Here is a 4,969-nt window from a genome sequence, read left to right on the forward strand (position 1 = left end):
ACCTTCCCTATTAAAGAACAAGGATAAGAATTTTATCAGCCATTGTGGTAGTTTGAGTCAGGTGTCAACTTGGCCAGGTGAAGGCACTTGGTTCTGTTGCTGTGGACATGAGCCAATGGTACGTGAACCTCATCTGTTGCAAATTACATCTGCAGTCCGCTAGGAGGCGTGCCTGCTGCAATGAATGATGTTTGATTTAATTGGCTGGTGCCTAAATGAGAGAGCTCAGCGTAGCACAGCCCAAGCAGCTTGGCATACCTCATTTCAGCACTTGCAGCTCAGCCCAGGGCTTTGGAGATGCAGAAAGAAGTCACCCTGGGGAAAGTTGCTGGAACACAGAGACCTGGAAACAAGGTCAGCAGAGATCACCCTGAGCCTTCCCACATAAGAAAGGACCTCAAATGAAAGTTAGCTGCCTTTCCTTTGAGGAAATAACAAAATAAATCCCCTTTTATTAAAAGCCAGTCCATCTCTGGTGTGTTGCATTCTGGCAGCTAGCAAACTAGAACAGCCATCTCCTTAGAAAGTATTCAAGCAATAAAAGAGAGAGTAAAATATTAAAAGTACTGAAAGAAAAAATCACCAACCTAGAATCTATATCCAGCAATATTATACTTCAAGAGAAAAGAGGAAATAAACAATGGCTCAGATGAAAATTGAGTGTATTTGTTACGAGCAGACTTGCTTTGCAAGAAATGCTAAAGGAGCTTCTTAAGAGAGAAGGAAATTGATATAGGTCAGAAACACTTTTTAAACCAATCCATTTTAAAATTTTTAAATTCTTGACATTACAGAGCTAAACTGAAATTTATTAACATTCCACTCTTACATTTCGACAAATAAAATTCATGAGCCAAAAAAACCCAAAACAAAACTAAAAGCAGGGAGATGCTTATAAAACTAAATACGGATCGCAGCATTAACAGCTGAACACAGAATGTGATTTTGAATTTCCAAGTGGATGATAAAGTTATGTAGAAACTGAACACTTACAAATTATTTTAAAACCTGGAATCACTGACCAGAATTACACAGTTGGATCCTGAGAAAACAACAGAAAAGGTTTTATGTGAACCTACACCGTTCTAGCTGCACCTCACACCCCTTCTCAGAGGAAAGCCTGGCATTGATTAGATAGTGGGCCAGATTGGCAATTTTGATCTGAACCCTGGACATCTGGTGGATCTCCAGTGGATTTCTCATCCACTGAGAAATTCAAAATCACATTCTGTGTTCAGCTGTTAATACTGCGATCCGTATTTAGTTTTATAAGCTTCTCCCTGCTTTTAGTTTTGTTTTGGGTTTTTTTGGCTCATGAATTTTATTTGTTTGTCGAAATGTAAGAGTGGAATGTTAATAAATTTCAGTTTAGCTCTGTAATGTCAAGAATTTTAAAATTTTCAAATGGATTGGGACCAGATTATGCAACCAATTAAGTTATTTGGAATGGTGAGTAGATGCATCCAAACTTGCCCAATAGCCTTTCACCTCTGGAAAGCTGGAGTCAATTCCAGTGAATCCGGTCCTGCCAGGCATCATGGCAAAGGGAGACTGTTCTCTTGCCGCCTGTTCTAGTTTGCTAGCTGCTGGAATGCAATATACCAGAAATGGAATGGCTCTTAAAAGGGGAATTTAATAAGTTGCTAGTTTACAGTTCTAAAGCCGAGAAAATGTCCCAATTAAACAAGTCTATAGAAATGTCCAATCTAAGGCATCCAGGGAAAGATACCTTGGTTCAAGAAGGCCGATGAAGTTCAGGGTTTCTCTCTCAAGTGGAAGGGTACATGGTGAATACAATCACAGTTTCTCTCTCATCTGGAAGGGCACATGGCGAGCACGGCGTCATCTGCTAACTTCTTCTCCTTGGCTTCCTGTTTCATGAAGCTCCCCAGGAGGCATTTTCCTTCTTCATCTCCAAAGGTTGCTGGTTGGTGGACTCTCTGCTTCTCATGGCTATGTCATTCTACTCCGAATCTCCTTCATTCTCCAAAATGTTTCCTCTTTTATAGGACTTCAGAAACTAATCAAAACCAATCTGAATGGGTGGAATGTCATCACCTAATCCAGTTTAACAATCACTCCAGGGAGATGATATAATTACAGATTCAAACATACAGTATTGAATAGGGATTATTCTGCCTTTACAAAATGGGATTTAGATTAAAACATGGCTTTTCTAGGGGACATACATTCTTTCAAACCAGCACACCACCTGATTCAGCTTGGCCAGATGAGGCTGAGAAATGGTGAATCATTCTTGAATCGAGTTGGCATCTAGAGATGGTCCCTCCAGGTCATTTGGGGGTAGCCAGCAGCATTGCTGCAGTGATCTTGGCCACTGCCTGCACACTGATGACTGGAGAGTTGGCCGTCATGAGCCAGTATGGGATGGTCATGACTCTCCCTTGTGAAGACTGGGCGAGTGTCTCTAGCATGACCAGGCAGATCTGCTGGACACACTCAGTGATGGACTGCAGCACACCAGCAATAGTGATGGCCCACTTGGTGGAGTTGGGCAGCTGTGGACATGAGCCAATGGCATATGAACCTTGTTGTCCCCCTCCACCTGGACCTAGGCTCTGGTACTCTCGCAGATCTCTTTGATCTTACACACCCCCCCTTCCCAATCAGGGAGCCACACTGGTTGACTGGCAACCACCAGCCTCAGGGTGACCAGGGGCCTGCTGACTGCCATGCTTGGTCATTGTTCTAGTTTGTTAGCTGCTGGAATGCAACACACCAGAGACGGATTAGCTTTTAATAAAAGGGGATTTATTTCATTAGTTCTTCAGAAGAAAGGCAGCTAACTTTCAAGCAAGGTTCTTTCTTACACAGGAAGGCACAGGGTGATCTCTGCTGGCTTTCTCTCCAGGCCTCTGGGTTCCAACAACTTTCCCCAGGATGATTCCTTTCTGCATCTCCAAAGGCCTGGGCTGAGCGGCGAGTGCTGAGATGAGGTATGCTGAGCTCCTTGGCCTGTGCTACATTGAGCTCTCTCATTTAAGTACCAGCCAATTAAATCAAACATCATTCATTGCAGCAGGCACGCCTCCTAGCTGACCGCACATGCAATCAGCAACAGATGAGGTTCACACGCCATTGGCTCATGTCCACAACAATAGATCTAGGTACCTTCACCTGGCCAAGTTTACAACTGAATCTAACTACCACGGTCATGGAGCTGTTGGACATCTTCTTCCAGCTTGTTGATGATCATGGTGAAGGCCTTCAAGATGGCACTGGTAGGGCTGGTCAGAGTGATGATTGTCTCAGGACAATTCCCCTCCAAGTTGTTCATCTGCGGGCCACTCTCCTCTCGGATCCTCTTAACTGACTCCCCTTTCTTCCCAGTCTTGCTTCCTACCTCCTTTCTGTGACTAAGAAGCCAAATGGTGAGAGACACATTTATTCCTCTCAGTCACATGGCATCCATAGCCAGCTGTGCACAGCATTAAGGAGAGTTGAGTATGGCAAGTCTTTGGTGGCTGGCATGGAGAGGGAGGTCAGAAACCTTTATTTATACACAAAAGGAAGAGTGTTCAAGAAGGACTAAACTGAGGCAAAATAAAATCTTTTTCTTTTCTCATTCTTAATTGACTTTTGAGTAAAATCAAAATAATATATTGGATGATTTTAGCATATGGATAAGTGAAGTGAATAATAAAATGCTTCAAGTGATGGGAGGGAGGAATTGGAATTACTCAGGCTAAGGTACCTGCATTATCCATGAAGCACTATAATGTAATTTTAGACTTGGATTAGTTGTAAATGAATATTGCCAATTCAACACCAACAACTAAAAAAAAATTTTAAAGGGAATTTAATTGCAGTGTTAAAAAGGGGGAGAAAATACAATCATATTAAATGCTCAGTTGAAACCAGAGGAGGTGTAAAAGGAGGCGTGGAAGGAATGGAAGAGAAAGGGAGTAAGGAAGGAAGGAAGAAAGAAGGAAGGAAGGAAGGAAGGAAAGGGAGGGAGGGAGGGAGGGAGGGAGGGAGGGAGGAAAGAAGGAAGGAAGGAAGGAAAGGAAGGAAGGAAGGAAGGAAGGAAGGAAGGAAGGAAGGAGGGAGGGAGGGAGGGAGGGAGGGAGGGAGGGAGGGAGGGAAGGAAAGAAGGAAGGAAGGAAGGAAGGAAGGAAGGAAGGAAGGAAGGAAGGAAGGAAGGAAGGAAGGAAGGAAGGAAAGAAAGAAAGAAAGAAAGAAAGAAAGAAAGAAAGAAAGAAAGAAAGAAAGAAAGAAAGAAAGAAAGAAAGAAAGAAAGAGAAAACAGAGGGAAAGAACGGTAGATATTAACTAAGATATGAATGGTTTAAATACACCATTAAAAACAGAGACAGGCTGAGAGGATTAAAAAGGCAGGTCCCAAGAATATGTTGTCTACAAGAAATCTAATATAAAGATAATGATTCAGATAGAATAAAAGTGAAGGAATGGAGATGAGGGAAAAGGAGAGGCAGAACTCACTCCTCCACCAAAAAACACCTATAGAAACAGGCAAAAACTGTCCTCAGCACCAGTTCTGGGACTTGGGGGATCAGGGAAGGAACAATGCAGCATACAAGGAAGAACTGGATGAAGAAACAGAGAAACTGTGATGAGTGAACTTGACTGTGCCTCCTGGCAACCATTCTCCACACCTGAGGCTGGCAGCCTTGGGTCAGCCTGGTTCTCACCTGGCTGGCTGCTTTGGACTGGGAGAGACAGGGAAGTCTTCTCCCCAGGAACAGAGGGAGATTTGCACAGTTCTGATCCAACTGTCGGCAGCAAATTGACCCTTTGTGTCCAGCAGCCTGGACCCCTTCCAGGTAGGAGTCTAGGACACTTGCTACACTATAGTTTCACATAGAGAGAAACTGCAGTAACTCAATACCACCACACTTTCCAGCACCCATCCCCCACCTTGAGGCCAGCAGCTACTGTGGCTGGAATCCTGCCTGGTTGGCTGCTGCAGACTGAAAAACCAAAGAGA

At 43.6% G+C, this 4,969-nt stretch overlaps 1 pseudogene; it reads right to left on the reverse strand.

Annotated features, from left to right (window-relative positions):
• Positions 1–1,400: 1,400 nt before the first annotated feature.
• Positions 1,401–3,433, reverse strand: LOC143683030 (poly(rC)-binding protein 1-like; annotated as a pseudogene).
• Positions 3,434–4,969: the final 1,536 nt, after the last annotated feature.

Source organism: Tamandua tetradactyla, chromosome 5 (assembly GCF_023851605.1).
Source record: "Tamandua tetradactyla isolate mTamTet1 chromosome 5, mTamTet1.pri, whole genome shotgun sequence".
Taxonomy (NCBI): Eukaryota; Metazoa; Chordata; class Mammalia; order Pilosa; family Myrmecophagidae; genus Tamandua; species Tamandua tetradactyla.